General features: G+C 36.6%; 1 protein-coding gene across 1 annotated transcript in view; it reads right to left on the bottom strand.

Annotated features, from left to right (window-relative positions):
* Positions 1-23,057, bottom strand: part of COL19A1 (collagen type XIX alpha 1 chain) — a 349,065-nt gene that overhangs the window by 227,406 nt on the left and 98,602 nt on the right. The gene's annotated exons all lie outside the window — the stretch shown is intronic.

Below are 23,057 nucleotides of genomic sequence, written 5' to 3'. Positions count from 1 at the left end.
ATTAAGTTGCCTTAGGACTTTACATAGAAGAAAAAACTGAAACTAAGCCAAATCCATCTTCCCTATTATACTAAAATTTTCAGTTTCTACAAAATGCAAGAACAAAGAAAATAGAGAGTTTCAGAATATCCTGGGAAATGCCAAGCTAAAGTAACCAAAGTCTTATTTAAGCAGCCTGAGTCTTTCAAAGGGATGTTGGCCTCTAATCTTTTGTCTGGAGACTTCAGATGGGTTTTCTAGTGGGAAGATTTTTCCAGAAATATCAAGGTTCCCTACCATACTGATTGCTTGTTTGGGTGTCAGATGGTGCCCGTACTAGGCAAGAGTGAGCTAAACATGTCAACTGAATGTTCAAAGGGAACCTCTTTACGTTGTTGCCTGGCAATTCTCCTGGTTGAGTTCTTGGTTCCAAGCTGTGCTTCAGTCAGTATTTAAAAAGTTATTTTCTTTTTTTTTTATCCTTCTGGTGGTCACTGCTTTTTCATATTGTTATACAATACACTCCATCTGGTTCCCTATACATCTTGTACTTTAGCCCCTATGTGCCTTTAAATGAACTATTCCATTTGCTTCTTCCTTGTTCTAGAAAACTGCTACCTATGCTTCAAGCTTCACTAATGAATCCTTACCTAACTCACTTCCCTCTGCCAGGTAGAGTTATGCTTTCCCTCAACTTCCTTCCCACAGCATCCTTTATAATCCATAAAATACTTCATATATATCTAGATCTAATGTTTCCTCATTTAAAAAATATACATGAGTGGGACACCTGGGTGACTCAGTAGGTTAAGCGTCCAACTTCAGCTCATGTCATGATCTCACGACTTGTGCGTTCCAGCCCTGCATTGGGCTCTGTGCTGACAGCTCAGAACCTGGAGCTTGCTTCAGATTCTGTCTCTGTGTCTCTTTGCCCTCCCCTGCTCACACTTTGTCTCTCTCAAGTATAAATAAACATTAAAAAAGAATTTTAAAGTATACATGAGTAAGTTGGATATTGATTCCTGGTAAGATTGTAGAATTAATTATTAAAAATTTTTGTTTTAAGTTATTAGTAAAGAATAAGATGATTATCAAGAAGCTATATCATGTGAAAAACCAAAAATCACACAAATGTTATGATATTGGCTTATTTAATTCAGTAAGAAATTTAACAAAAGTTCTCAGGATATCTTGGATAAATGTGGGTTAAGTTGTAATGAAGTGAGTAAGTGGTTAAATATACTAATTTTATCTTCATTTATATTTAGTTGTCACCTAGAAAGAGTACTCCAATGGTGTGAGACAGAGTTGTGCTCTAGGCCTTGTCTATTCAATGTTTATATGAGTTATTCAAAGACCCTCAATCTATGTATACAAAATTCATGGCTGCTATAAAACTGAAAAAAAAGTAACTATTGTAATAGATGTCAGAATCAAGTGTTAGAAGTTGACAAGTAAGGAAATCAGGCTAAAAACCACAAAATAAAAGTTGGCACGTATAAATATAAGTGCTTACATTCCGATTCAAGAGAAAACTGCCTGACAGTAGTACTGACCTTTTATATTTTGAGATCCATTCTAACTCTAAACATTTGTGATTCCAGAGGTAATCTAGTTTAGTCCTCTGCTTTTACAGATGAAGCTCTAAACATTTGTGATTCCAGAGGTAATCTAGTTTAGTCCTCTCCTTTTACAGACAAAGACTCTGAAATAGCCATGCAATCAGCTAAAGGTGGAGTCAGGATTAGGGATCAGCTCTACTGAATCCAATTTCCTTCACTCTACTACACTGCCTGGTATACTCAGTGCTCAAAACATGCTAGAAGAACTTGTCTGCTTGTGAACATCACATTAACAGTTCACTGACAAGCCACAGCATCACAAAATGAAAGCGTGAGGAACAGAAGGGACCTAGAAACAAGGACCCAAAAAGCTCAATAGAAAAACCATGAAAAAACCCTTAAATACCAACATGTTTCAAAAGAACATACTGGCTATCTTCAACTCTCCAAAAAGTTGTCAGTCACTTGGAAGAAGGAATAATTTGAGAATGCATTTTTTTTTCCGGGTTAGAACTAGAATAAATTGGTCAAAATAATAGGGAAAAGATTTGGGCTTAAAATAAAGAACTTGGAATTATCTTATTAGCATTAATGAGAAGAGCCTGGATAACCACCTGTGAAAATCCAAATAACAGATTAGAGTCAATGTAGATGACTCCTAAGTTCCAAAAGGAAGAACCCTTGATTTGACCTCTATCTACAGGGTGCTATTGTGTGACTCAGCCCTGTGATTTTTACCAAGACGTCAACTCTGTAAACCATCTGTATATACACGTAAACCTTAAGTGACAGGCAGGATAACTACCAGTGAGCCCCTGGAATACAGCCAGCTGATGAAGCCATCTGTGTTGCCACACTCCTTCCCAGGGCTGGACAAGTGCAGGTACTTAAAATAACATTCCCCAAAATGCTTGCCCAAAGCATTAATGTGTTAGTATTTTGTCTTTATTTTTGATCTCATGGTATGATTATCAGCAGTACATGAAGAACAAGGAAAAATGTAGAAAAAACAAAGCAAATATTAATTGCTTTCTGAATTAATTGCTTTCTGAATGAATTGTCTCATTCATTCTCAACTGCTATTAGAACAAATCATTGATAGGGAGTTACTTATATGGCTTAACAGGGATTGTGAAGATTAGCAAGGAAAAATAAGAAGCAAAAATAATTTCTGTAAGATATTAAACTAAGAAGCAATAGATGATCATAAGCCCAGACAATAACCTGTCATATAGTCAATGTACAACATCCACTTAGAACAGCAGCTGCACTAACACCTCTGTTTTCTGAGCAGTGGAATTCTGTTATTTAAGGCTGATGGGACACACTTGTTCAGCAATTACCATACAGTGAATTGCTTTTACATTGAATGTGAAAGTTCACATGCCAGTGGCTTCTAAATAAAAATAATGCACCTGTCATCTAATATTTGGTGACATTGAATTAATTATCCTCCCACCATCTGGAATCATCCCATCAAAGAGATTTAATTTATAATGTATATTTATTAACTGAGATTTAGTGAAAACAGTTAGAAATGATGAATATTTGACGATTATATTAAGCAGAAGCAATAGCTAGATTAATTTTTAAATCCATTCCACGGAAAGATATTTCTTGAAAACCACGTCACCACATCCTTTTTATATGCTAAAAACTATGTTACCAAATTTAAAGTGGCCTTTACTTTAGCCTTAATTTAAAATGCAATTTCATTAGGGAATGCTCAGGTGTGAGGGGGAACTGTACAATAGATGTTGTCCTTGTTTTTGAGTACAAAAAAATACCCAAGTCACCTGTTCGTGAATTCTTCTATTTATATTAAAAATCCTGTTCCCTTCTCAGAGCCTCTGAAATAAAAATGGAAAGAGAGTAACCTAAAAAGGGAATCAGGCTCGGATGGGATGAAAGGAAACAGGTGGTAAAGAAAAGGTGGCAAGGTTCACAAGAAGCTGAGGAAAGGGGAGCACGGGGGACAGTAAAGTTGAGTCTAAGGCACAGGCAGACCCTGGGGAAAGGGGTAAAACCTAGGAGTAGAAATCTAAGACAACACCAGAGCCTGGAGTGAAGAAATAGGATAATTGGAATAAAGTCAAAATAAAAGCAAAATCTAGACAAACTGTAAACCACCTTTTTGGAATACTCAAGCATTGATTAGTGAGAAACTATCAGAAGTCAAGTTGTCTTGATCATTACATAAGTGAGGATCATGACTTTTCTACTTATCTCTCGTTATGTGCCCCTGAATTTCCATATTGCTTTGTCCTTAAATTACATAAAATAGTTATTGAATAAATTTCTTTAACAAAACCAGCCTAAGGTCACTAGGGTCAATAGTTCCAAAGTTCCACTGTAATTGCAAGTAAAAATCATGGCACAAGAATCAATGGACAACCGTTAACACTACTACTAAATTAAAAAGACAGTGTAATATGTGGTATTAAAAGAACAGTATTATTTTATTTTATAGAATATGCAAATAAATAGTACTTGCCAAAGGCAATGTGCTTCACAAATATTGAAAAATGGAAATACGTGACCAATTTCTTCCCCGCACATTTTAGTATACTATTACATATATCAGTGTTTAAATATTGTCTTTTCTGAAATACAATTCCAAGGATCATCCATGTAAAATGAATTTTGAAAAAAATTATTTTTAATGTTTATTTATTTTTGACAGAGAGAGAGAGAGAGCAGGGGAGGGGCAGAGAGAGAGGAAAACAGAATCCAAAACAGGCTCCAGACTCTGAGCTGTTGGCACAAAACCCAACACTAGAATTCACAAACCAAGAGATCAAGACCTGAGCTAAAGACAGATGCTTAACTGACTGAGCCACCCAGGTTCTCTGACGTAAAATGAATTTTGATATTTAACTCTACCTCATGAACTCAATAGCAGGAGTCTGAAAAAGTAGAGTTGATACTAAACTAAATGAATCAAAATAATAATTACCAAATACTTCAGGAGGCTGAAAAGAAACACAACTTAAACTTTTTTTCACTCATCTCCTCTAGTGTTAAATTAACTAATTGAATTCTTCTATGTGCTAAGCATTATATTGGGTGTTGGAGATAAAGACATAGATGGATATGGTTCCCACTTTCATGAAACTTCTACTCTATTGGGGGAAACGAAAAAATAAAACCCTCATGTCAGTAAACTTATAATTCTAAATTGTGATAAGTGCTACAAGGTGAAGTGTAGTGTTCAAGCTATAATGAGAAATTATAGCAAAAGGAACTGATTTTGAATGGAACATCAAAGAAGCCTCCTTTGACAAAATGACTTTCCAGATATGATAGAGGTTAGCCAAGTGAAGAGAAAAGTAGTCTAAGCAGCGAGCACAGCAGTGGACAGCTCTAAGGCAGAGGAGATCTTGTAAGTTCAAAGAACTGAATGAAGGCTGCTGTGGCTAGAGCAGGAGAGAACAGGGATGTGGGGGAGATATGAATTCAGAGAGGCAAATAGAGGCCACAACGCAGGAGTTTGTAGGATATGTTAGGGACTTTGGATTTTAACTTAATGAAAAACAACTAAATATTTTATTTTTTAGTTTTGTTTAGAGAGTGAGAGAGAGCATGTGAGTGGGGGAGAGGGCAGAGATAGAATCTTTTTTTTTTTTTTTTGAAGGGGTAGAGAGAGAGAGAGGAAGAGAGAGAATCACAAACAGTCTCTGTACCATCAGCTTGGAGCCCACCATGGAGCCCAGCATGGAGCCTGATGTGGGGCTTGAACTCAAGAACCGTTAGATCATGACTTAAGCCAAAGTTGGACACTTAACCTACTGAGCCACCAGCGTGCCATGAGAAAGACAGAGAAAGAGAGACAGAGAGAGAGAGAGAGAGAGAGAGAGAGAGAGAGAGAGAAGAGAATGAATCTTAAGCAGGCTCCCATGACCCTGGGATCATGACCTGAGCCAAAATAACAGTCTGACCCTCAAATGACTGAGCCACCCAGGTGCCCCAAAAACTAAATATTTTAAAGACAAGACTCACATGATTCTCTATAATTTAAAGAAGGGGTGAGAGAAGAGCAAGGATGAAAAAAGGAGATTAGTTAAGAGCTAACTCATGAAAGATTATGATTTGGTGGTATTGGGGATATGGAGAGAAATGGATAAATTTAAACTATAATTTGGAAGTTAAAATTGGCATTGGCCAGAAATTTCAGAATGTTGTTAAGCAAAAATAGCGATACCTTTGTCTTGTTAATTTTAATGATAATTCCCTAATTATTATTGGCATAAGTCTGGTATTCCTTAGGAATTACAAGACATTTGCAACTCTGTGTTAAGTGAGCTGGATTTGTACATTTCTTTGGGATCTTCTCTTGATCAACAATAGTTTCCTATCAAGAACTCATGCTTGCTTTGGATATTGGTGAATTAAGGTTTTCATCTTCAATTATCCACAGCCCCTCCAGCTACTGCCTTAATGCTGTTGTCCCTTACACATCCGGGCCTTGAGAGGATTTTCTGCATGCTCTTTACTTTGTCACCTGCAATTTAATCTTCAACAAACTCCAACATGGTATCTATCCTTATTATTCCACCATGATTACCTTTGCCAAAGTCACCCATGACCTATGGGGACAATTTTGCCTGCTCAACTAGGCAGACAGTGAGTTAGAGCTCTGGTATTTCTTTTTAACTTTTCACTGTTTTCATTTGTTTATTCATCTGTAGAATGGGGATAATAATAGCATAGGGTTGTTGGGAAAATTAAATGAGGTAATTCATATAAGTTCATGGAATAAAAATTCATGCATGTAGTCAATGTTCAGTAAACATTAGATGCTGATCGTATACCTTATTTGGCTTCTACACAACATTTTGAAGATTTAAACACCCACTTTCTTAAACACTTTCCTCTACTTGGCAACACGTTCTACTGATTTTCCATGCATTTCTCTGGATGCGCCTTTTCTATATTCTTCTTCCTCTATTTAACTTAGTGTTTATGTTTCTCAGCTTGTGGTCCCAGGCGTTCTACTTCTGATCTCCCGCCTATGCAATTTCATCCACTCCCATTGCTGTGTGCTGACTACCCACTCCACCCATTTGTCACATAATACAGACTTTTTTTCTGAACTCCAGGCTCATATCTAATTAGGTGCTGTACAGGCATTTCAAACTTGTAATATAAACCCCCATCCAAATTTGTTCCTTATGATGTACAATGTCTAGAAATAGGACAATAAACTGTATCAGCACCTTCTCATCAGTTGATACTACCTCCAAGTTATAGCTCAGATCTATCCACTCCTTTCCATCTCCACCAAAATAGAAAACTACAATCATCTCTTGCTTACCTACTGCAGAGGTCTCCTAAGTAGGCACCCTACATTTACCCCTTCCATCCCGTATCTTTCACCAATGTGAATCAAACAGCAAGTTGTGAAACATGAGGAGAAAAAAAACCAATTAGAATGAGGAAGTGAAATCACTATGTGCATTTCCTATGACACTATCATATATCTCCATTGCTTTCAATGGAAAAACTAATACAATTAATAAAATTAGCAATTAGAAGCAATATGAGAATTGGGCAAAATGAATAGACCCTAAATAAAAATATAAAAATCAAGAGCTTTCCCACATACTCACACTCTTATTTTCTTCTCACCCCATGCCCTTTCTTAAAAATCCCATACATTCTCTTTAAATCAGCTGAATTGGCTCCATGGCTTTCCAGACACAGATGATAGAACCAGCGTCAACCAGATCCTCTATACTCAAAGTGTGGGTATAAGATCCATTGATCGCAGTTTGTTATTAGCATTGGGCTTATGAAAGAATGCAAACCGGGGCACACTTAATACTTTTTTGCTATTTAATATTAAGTTATTTTTTGCTATTTAATATTTTTAGTATGTCTTTGCTATTTAATATTAAGTTACCAGTGAACAAGCAGAGTCAGTCTATAAGACAGGCAAGTGAACAGAGTGGTTCCACAGAAAAGAGACACCATGCAGCCAGAGATGAAGAGAATGCAGAAAGAAGTATCTTGATCCTTGATGGCTTTTTAGTTCTTGATTCTAAACTTTCTGCTATACCCAGAATCAGCATGTATATTTAACATAAAACCAATCAAAATACCAAAGATGTTTGTATTCTGGAACTAGGAGAACTGATACTAAATTCATAAAGAAGACAAAAAAGCAAACACTTTGTCAGCATCTTACTATGTACAAGGCAGGATCCTTTGCATGATGATATCATTTACGTTTCACACAAACACAATAAACTAGGAATTGTATTATTCCCAGTTCAAGGATGAGGAAATTGAAGTTAGAAGAGGTTACTATCCAAATTTAAATATCTAGTAAGTTAGCACCGTAAATGGGTAGGACTACAAGAAAATTTTTAAAAAGAAGCTTTTAAATTTTAAATTTTTAAAATTTTTAAATGAAATTGTATTTTCAGTGCTAGATGTTAAAATATATAACTAAAATAATTAACATAATGTGGCAGTAATACAATAATTAACAGACAGAATGCATACCCCAAACATAATCTCAGTATATATGAGTTAGTACATGATAAAGAAAGTATCATAAACAAATACATAAGGAAATTGTTATCAGACATGGTACCGAGGGAAAAGTCGAGTTTCATCTTCACCTTGTAATAGTCACCAATATAAATATTAGGTGGAAGAAAGAATTACGATGTGTAAAGGCAAAATGAGAAAAAATATGAGCATATATTTAACTGATTTCTTCAAGGCACAGAAGTTCAAAACACAGAAGTAATTAAGGAAATCAGGAAAGAAAGGCCAACTGCCAATCAAAAAATTTGCAATTTCTGTATATCAATATACAATAAGCATTAAAGGCAAACCTTAAAATGAAAATAATATTTTATAACATATGACACAGTTTTGCCATCATGTGTGTGTGAATGTTTAATATGATGCAGTTGAAGAAATATAAGGAATAAAGAAATAGAGATTTAAAGTGAAATAATACTTATTGATTAAAAATTTTTAACATTAAAAAAATGTAATACTTAAAGCTACTGAGGGTAGAATAAGGATGCAACCACTATTTTGGAATGTTTAAACTGATTAAAAAGAACAAACTTTCAGAAAGGAATTTGATATATGTATTAAGGATCTTAAAACTTTCCATACTCATCAACCCAGTAATCTTAATTCCAGAAATCTTATCTAAAGGAAGAATAAGAGATATGTTTAAAGATGCTTGCCAAAACATGCCAATTCTGCGTTACATGTACTAGCTAAAACATGTTTAAAAGAAAACAGAAACAAAAATAAATTAAAAAGTCTTAAATTTCCAATAACAAGGGAACAGTCAAAAATATGTATCTCCATATAGTGAAATATTATACAATCATTAAGAGTAATACTTTAAAAGACTACTATTCATGAAATGTTGCACCCTTTGATGGTTATTCTCCTCTTTTTTTTGACATTTCACTTTCTCTATAACCACTATTAAAAGACACAGCAACAGAGGGTTAAACATATTCCACATAATCTAGAGTCATTCACTAGCACTGTGAAAAATCAAGAAAATGACACACAATCAGCAACGACTAACATTAAGCCTCTAGCTTGGCTGTGGGATTACCCTTACACTTCCCAATTGCCTGCTACCATAGCTAATTGTAAGTTGGCATTGTGACTCCCATACCAATTGGCATTGGCCACAGATAAATTGCTGTGATTTTTAAAATTATAGCTATTATTCTACTCCATCTGTTCTCTTCATTTTTTGAGTCAGCTGTCAAATCAAACACATAAGTCCTTCCTAAAAGTTTTAGAAGTTTTACATGTTACCAGAGTAAACAGAACAATTTCATAACACACTGATGTTCAGTAGAATTCTACAAGGTAACCAACTGACAGGAAATAAGGTGACATGTCAACAGTTGTTTTAGTGATGATGGGAAAGTGCTATATTTATAATAACAGTATTTAACATTCTTGTCTTACTTTTAAATACTAGGCATAATTGCCAAGAAAGCTTTAATAGTGAAATTCTAAAAATACATTTCAACTCTGACCTGCTTTTTCCAGTTGTTCTGGTTTCAATTTTATTTTAGTTAAAATTAATAAACATTGAGACTCTGTAAAAGTACCTAGTTATTACTTGGTTTAATAATTTGATATATTGTATTTCTCTATTCCCATTCTAATTACGAGTTTTATGTTTATATTTTCCTATCACACATAAAGCATCTCTATCATTTCAGATGTAAGAATATCTTTTGACACAGTCTCCAAGTCCTACTGTGTAAACATAACTTTAAGAATTATACTGTAGGTCACTGGAGAAGGAGAATAAAGTTGCTAAATATATCCAACCTTTTTACTCTGAAGTAGAGTTTAACTGTTATATTAAAATATCTCATTTGTGTTCAATTTATTACAAAAATAGTCCCATTTTATCCCTCCATGTATCCATACCCCTTGCAATAAAACTTTGCATCTTATATTATTAAGAAGTGGCATCAATTTTCCCAGCCCTTGAATCTGGGCTGAGTTTGGGACTTGCTTTGGCCAACATAATGTGGCAGAGGTGATAGCCTGATAGTTGTGAGCTGGGAGCCTTATATACTTCTGCTTGCTCTCTTTGGACCCCTGCCTTAACTTTGAGAACAAGATTGGGATAATTGTTAGAGGGTGAGAGACTATGTGGAGTAGACATGTTGTGTATTAGAGCCCAACCTAGACTGGCCACCCTCAGCCAACCTGCCAGCTGAAAAGAGATACATGAAGAAACTTAGACAAGATCAGCTGAGACCAAAGAATCACTGACCTAAGCCCGGTCTAAACTGCTAAACCACAGAGTCATGAACTAAATAAATGAATGTTGTTTTAAGCCACTAAGTTTTGGGGTGGTTTATTACACACCAGTAGCTAACAAATATATCCTCTTGTCTTTGTTTAATCATTTAGAAGGAAAATTAGAAAGTAGTATTAGGCAAATAAAAAGTATATTTAATAATTATATCAAATCTATTTTTCTCAAAATATCAATATTTTAATTTTTTCATATTTTGGCTGTTGAGGATATTAACTTTTATTGAGCACCTTTTATTTAGTAAGCACTCATTTCACTCCTACAACAATTTCATGAATCAGAAATTATCTTTATTTTATAGAAAAGAAGAATATTATAAAGAAAGCAAGGGATATGTCCAGATTTACATCGCTGGAATGGCAGAGCTGGACCAGAAGATGGAACATAAGAAATGGGAATCCATTTATTCTATAATGGGTCACAATCAGTTCCATAATGAAGTGTTGAATCTAACCTCTCTTTGGAGTGGTACTCCCAAAACTAGGAATATGTGTTTTCTGCTGAATGACCTACATGGTGTCCCCAGAATGTTCTGAAAAAACAGTTTATGCATATTACACAGACTTACTTACTTGGACTTTTTCTCATTCTCTAACAAGTTTTAAATGGTTAAAATATCACAGCCACCTTTTTGACTTCTCAACTCAAGTTCAATGTGCAATTGCCATGACAACAAGTGAATGAAAAATTAACCAATGTAAAGAGAAAATATAGTATAAAATGTCTTGACTTATTGAAGCCATAATTGTTGTTTGTAGTAGCAAATGATTACTACTGATTCCCGATTGACCATAGTTTCATGATATTTAATGCTAGAAGTCAATATTTTAGTTTTTTATTGGTAGGAAAAATATTTTTTGTGGCACTAGTATAAAAATAGTCAACTTCTAACCTTGGTTTTTATGAATTGAGCGTGAAATTTAAATCAATCTATGAGAAATAAATCAATAAAATGCTACTGAATACAATGTTCATCATTCTCATTAGCCTAGCATTTATGTATCCGGCCTCAATATGTTACAGGTGCTAATACATTTTTAATACTGAAAACAAAAAGCAACAGAATAACAGGAAATGAATTCAGTGCTTCTGCTCTTTAACATTTACTTGACTAGAAACCAAAAAAGCAGATTAAACTATGAAATAAGTAAGCAAGGACATTTTCTAGTAAACATTTTGCATGTCTCCTATCACATCTTCAAAAGCATCCACCAAAGGCAAAAGACTTTATGTCATACATTAAATCAACACTAAGTCTAAATATATATTTTATTTTAGGCTGGCCTATGAAAATTTGAGTTATCTTATCTGAAAATTGCCTGATGTTAATTGCTGATAGAAGAAATATAAATGCCTGGATTCATAGTTTAATTATAAATAACTCCAGGCAGTTTGGGAGTAGTAAAGTATGCTTTTACTCTACCTTACATTATAATAGACATTTTAATAGCTTTATTCATTTGAATATCACATTTTATACAGAATTCTACAACAATATGTTGTTAAATAAACCAACTAAGAATAGGTATCAGTTGGATGTTTTTCCAGTGCATTCTGTCAGAAAATATTTGCAACAGCTATAAAACCAAAATATAAATATTTAAACATAAATTTCCAATTTAAACAACTATTTTATGTCATATGGCATTTCAGGACTCTGATAACATTCTGGTAACGACAAGACAATAAAAATCACAAGCCACTGAAAATTTACAGCAACCAGTTTCCTAAAGTTTTAAGAGATGAATTAAAGCAGGAACCATGTGCATTTGTTAATTTTGTGGTTGCGTTTATTATTATTAGAGTGGAAGGAAAGCTCAGTAATCAAGATGATCAAAGCAGGTAATAGCCATGTGTTTAAGTAACAGTAAGTCAGAACCTGCTTACCCATGAGCACTCTTGGCTACAGAATGTCAAATGTTGGATACTGTCCACCTCTCCCTGAGCCAGATGGTTCATGAAGAAAAGAGCATTTGACTGTCATTTTTCTTTTCACTAAACTTAATATCTTCAAGTATAAGATCATTTTAATTCATCAAATGGAAAAATTCCACACTAGCTGAAACATATTAGTCATTGTAAAGATTTGCTACATATGTACCCACATTAACTTAAATGTCATTCTGAATCAACAAAATTGACTACATTTTAGCTGTAAAATGTAAAGAATATGTCAGGAAAATTGTGCGACAGGTAGCAGTCATGGATGTTTCTCTCTCATAATCAAATGATATATTTTTTTAAATATGAAATTTATTGTCAAATTGGTTTCCATACAACACCCAGTGCTCATCCCAACAGGTACCCTCCTCAATGCCCATCACCCACCCTCCACTCCATCAACCCTCAGTTTGTTCTCAGTTTTTAAGAGTCTCTTATGCTTTGGCTCGCTCCCTCTCTAACCTCTTTTTTTTTCCTTCCCCTCCCCCATGGTCTTCTGTTAAGTTTCTCAGGATCTACATAAGAGTGAAAACATACAGTGTCTGTCTTTCTCTGTATGACTTATTTCACTTGCATAACGCTCTCCAGTTCCATCCACGTTGCTACAAATGGCCATATTTCATTCTTTCTCATTGCCAAGTAGTATTCCACTATATATATAAACCATATCTTCTTTATCCATTCATCAGTTGGTGGACATTTAGGCTCTTTCCATAATTTGGCTATTGTTGAAAGTGCTGCTATAAACATTGGGAAACAAGTGCCCCTATGCATCAGCACTCCTGTATCCCTTGGGTAAATTCCTAGCAGTGCTATTGCTATTGCTGGCTCATAGGGTAGATGTATTTTTAATTTTTTGAGGAACCTCCACACTGTTTTCCAGAGCGGCTGCACCCGTTTGCATTCCCACCAACAGTGCAAGAGGGTTTCCCGTTTCTCCACATCCTCTCCAGCATCTATAGTCTCCTGATTTGTTCATTTTGGTCACTCTGACTGGTGTGAGGTGGTATCTGAGTGTGGTTTTGATTTGTATTTCCCTGATGAGGAGTGACATTGAGCATCTTTTCATGTGCCTGTTGGCCATCTGGATGTCTTTAGAGAAGTGTCTATTCATGTTTTCTGCCCATTTCTTCACTGGACTGTTTGTTTTTCGGGTGTGGAGTTTGGTGAGCTCTTTATACATTTTGGATATAAGCCCTTTGTCCAATATGTCATTTGCAAATATCTTTTCCAATTCTGTTGGTTGCCTTTTAGTTTTGTTGATTGTTTCCTCTCCAGTGCAGAGCTTTTTATCTTCATGAGGTCCCAATAGTTCATTTTTGCTTTTAATTCCCTCGCCTTTGGGGATGTGTCAAGTAAGAAATTGCTATGGCTGAGGTCAGAGAAGTTTTTTCCTGCTTTCTCCTCTAGGGTTTTGATGGTTTTCTGTCTCACATTCAGGTCCTTTATCCATTTTGAGTTTATTTTTGTGAATGGTGTCAGAAAGTGGTCTAGTTTCAATCTTCTGCATGTTGCTGTCCAGTTCTCCCAGCACCATTTGTTAAAGAGACTGTCTTTTTTCCATTGGATGTTCTTTCCTGCTTTGTCAAAGATTAGTTGGTCATACTTTTGTGGGTCTATTTCTGGGGTTTCTATTCTATTCCACTGGTCTATGTGTCTGTTTTTGTGCCAATACCATGCTGTCTTGATGATTATAGCTTTGTAGTAGAGGCTAAAGTCTGGGATTGTGATGCCTCCTGCTTTGGTCTTCTTCTTCAAAATTACTTTGGCTATTCGGGGCCTTTTGTGGTTCCATACAAATTTTAGGATTGCTTGTTCTAGCTTTGAGAAGAATGTTGGTGCAATTTTGATTGGGATTGCATTTAATGTGTAGATAGCTTTGAGTAGCATTGACATTTTAACAATTATTTATTCTTCCAATCCATAAGCACGGAATGTTTTTCCATTTCTTTATGTCTTCTTCAATTTCCTTCATAAGCTTTCTATAGTTTTCAGCACACAGATCTTCTACATCTTTGGTTAGATTTATTCCTACGTATTTTATGCTTCTTGGTGCAATTGTGAATGGGATCAGTTTCTTTATTTGTCTTTCTGTTGCTTCATTAGTAGTGTATAAAAATGCAACTCATTTCTGTACATTGATTTTTGTATACTGCGACTTTGCTGAATTCATGTATCAGTTCTAGCAGGCTTTTGGTGTAGTCTATCGGATTTTCCATGTATAATATCACGTCATCTGCAAAAAGTGAAAGCTTAACTTCATCTTTGCCAATTTTGATGCCTTTAATTTCCTTTTGTTGCCTGATTGATGATGCTAGAACTTTCAACACTATGTTAAACAACAGCGGTTAGAGTGGACATCCCTGTCGTGTTCCTGATCTCAGGGAGAAAGCTCTCAGTTTTTCCCCATTGAGGATGATGTTAGCTGTGGGATTTTCATAAATGGCTTTTATGACATTTAAGTATGTTCCTTCTATCCCGACTTTCTTGATGGTTTTTATTAAGAAAGGATGCTGAATTTTGTCACATGCTTTTTCTGCATCAATTGACAGGATCGTATGGTTCTTATCTTTTATTAATGTGATGTATCACATTGATTGATTTGCAAATGTTGAACCAGCCCTGCAGCCCAGGAATGAATCCCACTTGATCATGGTGAGTAATTCTTTTTATATGCTATTGAATTCGATTTGCTAGTATCTTGTTGAGAATTTTTGCATCCATATTCATCAGGGATATTGGCCTGGACGTTCTCTTTTGGTGCTGGGTCTCTGTCTGGTTTAGGAATCAAAGTAACACTGGCTTCATAGAATGAGTCTGGAAATTTTCCTTCCCTTTCTATGTTTTGGAACAACTTGAGAAGGATAGGTATGATCTCTGCTTTAAATGTCTGGTAGAATTCCCCAGGAAAGCCATCTGGTCCTGGACTCTCATTTGTTGGGAGATTTTTGATTACTGATTCAATTTCTTCACTGGTTATGGGTCTGTTCAAATTTTCTAATTCTTCCTATTTGAGTTTTGGAAGTGTGTGGGTGCTTAGGAATTTGTACATTTCTTGCAGGTTGTCCAGTTTGTTGGCATACAATTTTTCATAGTATTCCCTGATAATTGCTTGTATTTCTGAGGGATTGGTTGTAATAATTCCATTTTCATTCATGATTTTATCTATTTGGGTCATCTCCCTTTTCTTTTTGAGAAGCCTGCTAGAGGTTTGTCAATTTTGTTTATTTTTGCAAAAAACCAACTCTTGGTTTCATTGATCTGCTCTACAGTTTTTTTACATTCTGTATTGTTTATTTCTGCTCTGATCTTGATTATTTCTCTTCTTCTGCTGGGTTTGTGGTATCTTTACTGTTCTTCTATTTCCGTTAGGTGTGCTGTTAGATTTTGTATTTGGGATTTTTCTTGTTTCTTGAGATAGGCCTGGATGGCAATGTATTTTCCTCTCAGGACTGCCTTCGCTGCATCCCAAAGCATTTGGATTGTTGTATTTTCATTTTCATTTGTTTCCATATATTTTTTAATTTCTTCTCTAATTGCCTGGTTGACCCATTCATTCTTAAGTAGGATGTTCTTTGACTTCCATGCTGTTGGAGGTTTTTCAGACTTTTTCCTGTGGTTGATTTCAAGCTTCATAGCATTGTGGTCTGAAAGTATGCATGGTATGATCTCAATTCTTGTATACTTAGGAAGGGCTGTTTTGTGACCCATTATGTGATCTATCTTAGAGAATGTTCCATGTGCACTTGAGAAGAAAGTATATTCTGTTGCTTTGGGATTCAGAGTTCTAAATATCTGTCAAGTCCATCTGATCTAATGTATCATTCAGGGCCCTTGTTTCTTTATTGATCCTGTGTCTAGATGATCTATCCATTGTTGTAAGTGGGGTATTAAAGTCCCCTGCAATTACCACATTCTTATCAATAACGTTGCTTATGTTTGTGATTGTTTTATATATTTGGGGGCTCCCGTATTCGGCGCATAGACATTTATAATTGTTAGCTCTTCCTGATGGATAGATCCTGTAATTATGTTATAATGCCCTTCTTCATCTCTTGTTACAGCCTTTAATTTAAAGTCTAGTTTGTCTGATATAAGTATGGCTATTCCGGCTTTCTTTTGACTTCCAGTAGCATGATGGATAGTTCTCCATCCCCTCACTTTCAATCTGAAGGTGTCCTCAGGCCTAAAGTGAGTCTCTTGTAGACAGCAAAGAGATGGATCTTGTTTTTTTTAATCCATTTTGGTACTCTATGTCTTTTGGTTGGAGCACTTAGTCCATTTACATTCAGTGTTATTATAGAAAGATATGGGTTTAAAGCCATGTGATGTCTGTAGGTTTCATGCTTGTAGTGATGTCTCTGGTACTTTGTGGTCCTTGCAACATTTCACTCACAGAATCCCCCTTAGGATCTCTTGTAGCGCTGGTTTAGTGGTGATGAATTCTTTCAGTTTTTGTTTGTTTGGGAAAACCTTTATCTTTCCTTCTATTCTGAATGACAGACTTGTTGGATAAAGGATTCTCGGCTGCATATTTTTTCTGTTCATCACATTGAAGATTTCCTGCCATTCCTTTGTGGCCTGCCAAGTTTCAGTAGATAGATCTGCCACTAGTCTTCTTGGTCTCCCTTTATATGTTAGAGCCTGTTTATCCCTAGCTGCTTTCAGAATTCTCTCTTTATCCTTGTATTTTGCCAGTTTCACTATGATATGTCATGCAGAATATAGATTCACATTACATCTGAAGGGAGTTCTCTGTGCCTCGTGGATTTCAATGCCTTTTTCTTCCCCAGATCAGGGAAGTTCTCAGTTATGATTTGTTCAAGTACACCTTCAGCCCCTTTCTCTCTCTCTTCCTCTTCTGGAATTCCTATTACAGATATTGTTCTGTTTCAATGTTTCACTTAGTTCTTTAATTCTCCCCTCATACTCCTGGAATTTTTATCTCTCCTTTTCTCAGCTTCCTCTTTTTCCATAATTTTATTTTCTAATTCACCTATTCTCTCCTCTGCCTCTTCAATCTGAGCTTCAATGGTTGCCTCCAGTTTATTTTGCACCTCATTTATAGCATTTTTTTTAGCTCCTCATGATGGCTTCTTAGTTCCCTGATCTCTATAGCAATAGATCCTTGCTGTCCTTTATACTTTTTTCAAGACCAGCGATTAATTTTATGACTATTATTCTAAATTCTTGTTCTGTCATATTGCTTAAATCGTTTTTGATCAATTTGTTAGTTGTCGCTACTTCCTATAGTTTCTTTTGAAGAGAATTCTTCTGTTTCATCATTTGGATAGTCCCTGGAGTGGTGCAGAACTGCAGGGCACTTCCCCTGTGCTGTCTGGAGTAACTTGTGTTGGTGGGGGGGTCCACAGTCAGACCTGATGCCTGTTCCCAGCCCACCTCTGGGGCCACAGTCAGACTGGTGTACCTTATCTTCCCCTCTCCCAGGGGCAGTACTCACTGTGGAGTAGTGTGGCCCCTGTCTGGGCTACTTGCATGCTGCCAGGCTTGTGGTGCTGCTTTTTGGGATCTGGCATATTAGCCAGGGTGGGTCCGCAAGGTGCACAGGGGTGGGAGGGGCAGGCTTAGCTTGCTTTGCCATCAGTGGTCCCCTGTGGGAGGGGCCCTGCAGCATAGGGAGGGAGGCATGCAGACCTGTCGGAGGGATGGATCCACAGAAGCACAGCGTTGGGTGTTTGCGTGGTGCAAACAAGTTTGGGGAACTGGTTCCCTTTGGGATTTCAGCTGGGGGATTAGAGAGGGAGATGGCGCTGGCCAGTGCCTTTTTTTCCCGCCAAGCTGAGCTCTGTCTTCCGGGGCTCAACAACTCTCCCTCTTGGTGTCTTCTCGCCCTCCCTGCTCTCTGAGAGCAGAGCTGTTGACTTTTAACATTCCAGATGTTAAGTCCCGCTGGCTGTCAGAACTCATGGAGTCCAGCCCCTCCGCTTTTGCAAGTCAGACTCAGGGGCTCTGCCTTGCCAGGCAGGCTGCCCCTCCACTGCCCCAGCTCCCTCCCACCAGTCCGTGTAGTGTGCACCGCCTCTCCACCCTTCCTACCCTCTTCTGTGGGCCTCTCCTCTACGCTTGGCTCCAGAGAGTCCATTCTGCCAGTCTTCTGGCGGTTTCCTGGGTTATTTAGGCAGATATGGGTGGAACCTAAGTGATCAGCAGGACACGGTGAACCGAGTGTGCTCCCATGCCGCCATCTTCTTGCCGAACCTCTCAAATGATATTTAACAATAAAAATTGGCAGAATTTAGTTTAACACTGAAAAAATCAATTTTTAAACTAAGTCTGCAGCGCCTGGCTAGCTCGGTCAGTTAAGCATTTGACTCTTTTTTTTAAATTCTTTTTAATGTTTATTTATTTTTGAGAGGGAGAGGGAGAGAGAAAGAGAGAGAGAGAGAGAGAGAGAGAGAGAGAGATTGTGTGTGTGTGTGAGCAGGGGATGGGCAGAGAGGGAGACACAGAATCTGAAGCAGTTTCCAGGCTCTGAGCTGTCAGCACAGAGCCAAACATGGGGCTCAAACTCACAAATCATGAGATCATGACCTGAGCTGAAGTCGGACGCTTAACCACCTGGGCCACCCAGGCACCCCACGCATCTGACTCTTGATTTCAGTTCAGGTCATGATCATGGCTGTGAGATTGAGGCTGCATGCTGGGCATAAAGCCTGCTTAAGATTCTCTCTCTCTCTCCCTCTTCCTCTGCCCCTCCTCCCCTGCTTGTGCTCTCTCTCAAAAACAAAACAAAACAAAACAAAAAACTGTGTTGGAGTTTGAATGGCAACATAAAAGAATGGTTAATGGCTGTATCACTGCAAGGAAGTTTGACACAGTACAGGAATAACTGCTACCTCAAGGGTGCACTCTCCATTTGTTCACTAGTAGTAGCCCATACAAAACCTGCAAGAATTCTGAAGAAACCTAAGGAAAATCCTCCAAAGAATGGATGCCTAGGAGCACTCCTAAAGACACAGAGAAACCAGAACACAGACCCCCTGCTGTGAGTCTATTTCCCCAGTCAGAATATAGACTTCCTCCCTCCTGCCTCATGAGACATGCTGTTAGAGTCAAAGGATCCTTGAGTGATGCTCACCTGCCTTTGGCAACAGGCAATGGGGCAGTGGGATGGGTTCATTCATATACATCTACATGTTAAACCAGAGAATAGTGAACCTGAAAATAGCTGTCTTCAGGGAGAGTCCTGCCAGCATAAGTAATTTGAGAAAGAACTAGTTCTTCAAATGATTTTCACTTCAGGACTGATTTGGCTGAATTGTGCTTGCTCAGTTAATACACGAATTTCTTCCCTATCATAAGTTGCTACAGACTCAGGAATATACTCTCAAATCAGGTCCTCTCTACTTGTTCACATTTCATAAATTCTTCTCTGGACTAAGGATACCACGTTAGACATGCTGAGGAACCACCTGGTCAGTCTGGCTCATGAATTAAACTGGCCTAGAGGCTAGTTTTGTAGTCATAAAGGAAAACAGCAGATTTCTCTACTTGGTTTATACTGGATTATAGAAATACCACATAAGCCTGGGTGGCTTAGTCAGTTAAGCATCCGATTTCAGCTAAGTCGAAGGTCCTCGCTGTCTGTAAATTCAAGCCCTGCATTGGGCTCTGTGCTGCCAGCTCAGAGCCTGGAGCCTGCTTCAGATTCTGAGCCACCCTCTCTTTCAGACCCTCCCCCACTCATGCTCTGTGTGTGTCTCTCTCTTTCAAAAAATAAATAAACATTAAAAAAAAATAACATATAGTGGTATCATCACTATGAAGATACTTTAAGATCATCACATAGCGTTTTGTCTTTGACAGTTGATATGTGTTTTCCTGTTTAACTGGTAGCCATGTGCCTTTGGTAGGTAGGACATCTTTGAGCAATAACAACTCCCTGAATTCTTTTGTTTTACAACTAGTGAATTGTATCATTCAAAACGTCAAATTGTAAACACAGTAAAGGCCACAATGAGACAATTAAAGAGGAAAGGTAAGTCTTATTGTAATTATATAGTCTTACACAAAGAATTAAATTCAATTTAAATTATCTTTTAGGGGGTAGGGGAATGGGCAAAATGGGTATAGGGGAGTGGGAGGCTTGCATGGAACAAATAAGTCACAGGATGAAAGGTACAGCATGGAGAATAAAGTCAAAAGTATTGTAATAGTGTTGTATGGTGACAGATGGTAGCTACACTTGAGGTGAACATATCATCAAGTATAGACTTGTTGAATCACTATGTTGTACACCTGAAACTAATATAACATTTCATGTCAACTATACTGTAGAGGCCTCTTTTAGGTCACAGGCTTGAGTAATGGAAACTTGAGCAAGTCAAAAGGGTCCACAGTGACTACCGAGCTGAATGCACAGGCTCATTAAGCCATAGGTCCTGACCAACCAATGGACTACTTACAACCAGACACAGTTCCTAAGATTACCAAAAAAAGTAAAATTCCATATGTCTCCATATTCCCTTACCCCCCTCTATAACTATAGCTTCTCACCACCTCCTCATGGCAAACGGTTTGTCCTTCGCTGTTCTGTATGCTGCTCCTTTGCAGTGTATTCAATAAACTTTTATCCCTTTTGTTCTGTCTTGGGTGAGTTCTTTCACCACCCCTGCAACCTGCCCCCACCCAATCGGGATGCCCACATACACTTCAAAAAAAAAATAAAAAATAAATACATAAAGTAGTCTTTGTTCAGAAAACAAATTATGTTGTAAGCAGTGAAAGGATTTCATGCTTGTAACATGGAAATGAGTGTTTCACATTCTTATTTAATTAATCTAGAAACACAGTTTCTAATCTAGGAACAAAAAGTTGACATTAATTATTTATCTCATGGAAAAATACATGTGGTCATAGATCAGAATATGTAACATGCAACACTGAAAAACTCAAACATTTGCTATTTGGTAAATAATAAAGCAGAATATATTTTTATTATATGGGTTATTATGTGAATTTTATATGTGGCTATAAGCCATTTGAATTATAATTCTCATTCAAGGTACAGTCTTTTCTATTTGATGCTTTATATCTTCCTGTTATCTCCATCATTCTCCATAAATATTTTTACCTCTTGGTGAAACTATTTGAAGGCAATTGTTAATAGGTATGAGGAATTAGAAGGGAGATCTTCAAAGCCAAATATATTGAACAGTTTTCTATACTTCATAGCCTGTGAGAATCTATTACTGAGTAATACCAACCATGTATATAAAATATCAAAATAACCACTAAGATTTTAGTGAGATGGTGACTTTAAATGACAGAATTTTTCTTTCCTTGCTTATTCTCACTTATTCCTACAGGTAAAGTCCCATTAATAAAACAGGAACATGTGTAAATAAAGCATTTATTTAAAGGCAATGACTGTCATTCTACTAAAACAAAAATATTCAAAAGATTCCTAAGAGGAGAGATCCACTTTTTACAAAATAGTCATAATTTAATGGAATTCTCCTCAATTATATGATTATTATACGGCTGTCCTTTTCTCTTACAGTTTTATGAGGAAAAGTAATTAGCAAGTAGCTTACATCATGCATAATTTGTCTTACAATTATTATAGATGCTCATTCTGTTTAAAATACTTATGGAAGAAGCAAACAACTGATCACGGCCCAGAAAACTAAATACAGGCAACACTGTCTAATTTGAGATTATCTCTCCCCCTTCCCTTATTCTGGCTGTCCAATTACATGACATTTTATGAAACAAAGGAATGGTACTGTTTTGTTCTATTTAAAAATCAAACTGGACTTATTAAAAGCAGAAGGACTCAAATGATTGTCTGAAGGGAAATTTTGGATGACTAAGGCACTTCTATTCTCTGTACTTTCAGTAGAAGGCTGTAAATTTGTAAAACAAAGATTGCTTGAATATTGGGTTAACCACTTCTCTCAGCACCAATCTGGAGTTCTATCCATAGTTTTCTTTGCTTCTGAGTCTGATAAACTTGTAGAGTTTAAGGAGTTTACTATAACCCAATCTGGGATATTACACAATCTCTGTGTTTTTTCTTTTAAACCGTCCCCTTTAAGCCATCCCTTCCAGGGCACCCAGGTGGCACAGTTGGTTAAGCATCCGACTCAGGTTAAGCATCCGATTTCTGATCTCGGCTTAGGTCATGATCACACAGTTTGTGAGCCTCACATTGGGCTCTGCACTGATGGTGTGAAGCCTGCTTGGGATTCTGTAGCTCCTTCTTTCTGCCCCTCCCCCGCTTGTGCTCTTTCAAAATAAATAATAAAAATAAACTTTAAAAAATAAAGTAAACCATCCCTTTATTTTAACTCTTTCAAACTATTCTATTTTCACATCTATTTTCTGTTTGACCCAATTACAGTTCTTCTTATTTATTTCCTCAGGAAAAATTCCACTGATAAACCAGGTATACATGTAAACAAAACATTTATTTAAAGACTTGGACACATAGTGCAGCAGTGATGTGATAGCACACAAATATACTGCTTAATAAATGTTTTAATCATTTATATATCAATGAAATGCATTTAGTGAGAAATATCTAGATAAAACTACCATCCAAAGTTTAGAAAGATGTCTGAAAATCACCAGTATATTAAGTATAACTTAAGTGAAATAAATATTTTAAGATTTTTTCTACAAAATTACTGAATTCTGGATATAGAAAGTATAAGAGAAGTTAGATATTCCACTTCAAAATATTTTCATGAACACAATTTATTTTTCTAGATGCTTAT

This window comes from Puma concolor, chromosome B2, assembly GCF_028749965.1.
Source record: "Puma concolor isolate L17-30 chromosome B2, mPumCon1.1.hap2, whole genome shotgun sequence".
Lineage (NCBI taxonomy): Eukaryota > Metazoa > Chordata > Mammalia > Carnivora > Felidae > Puma > Puma concolor.
The sequence above is the reverse complement of the archived record's forward strand: the minus strand, read 5'-3'. Positions and strand labels throughout refer to the sequence as shown.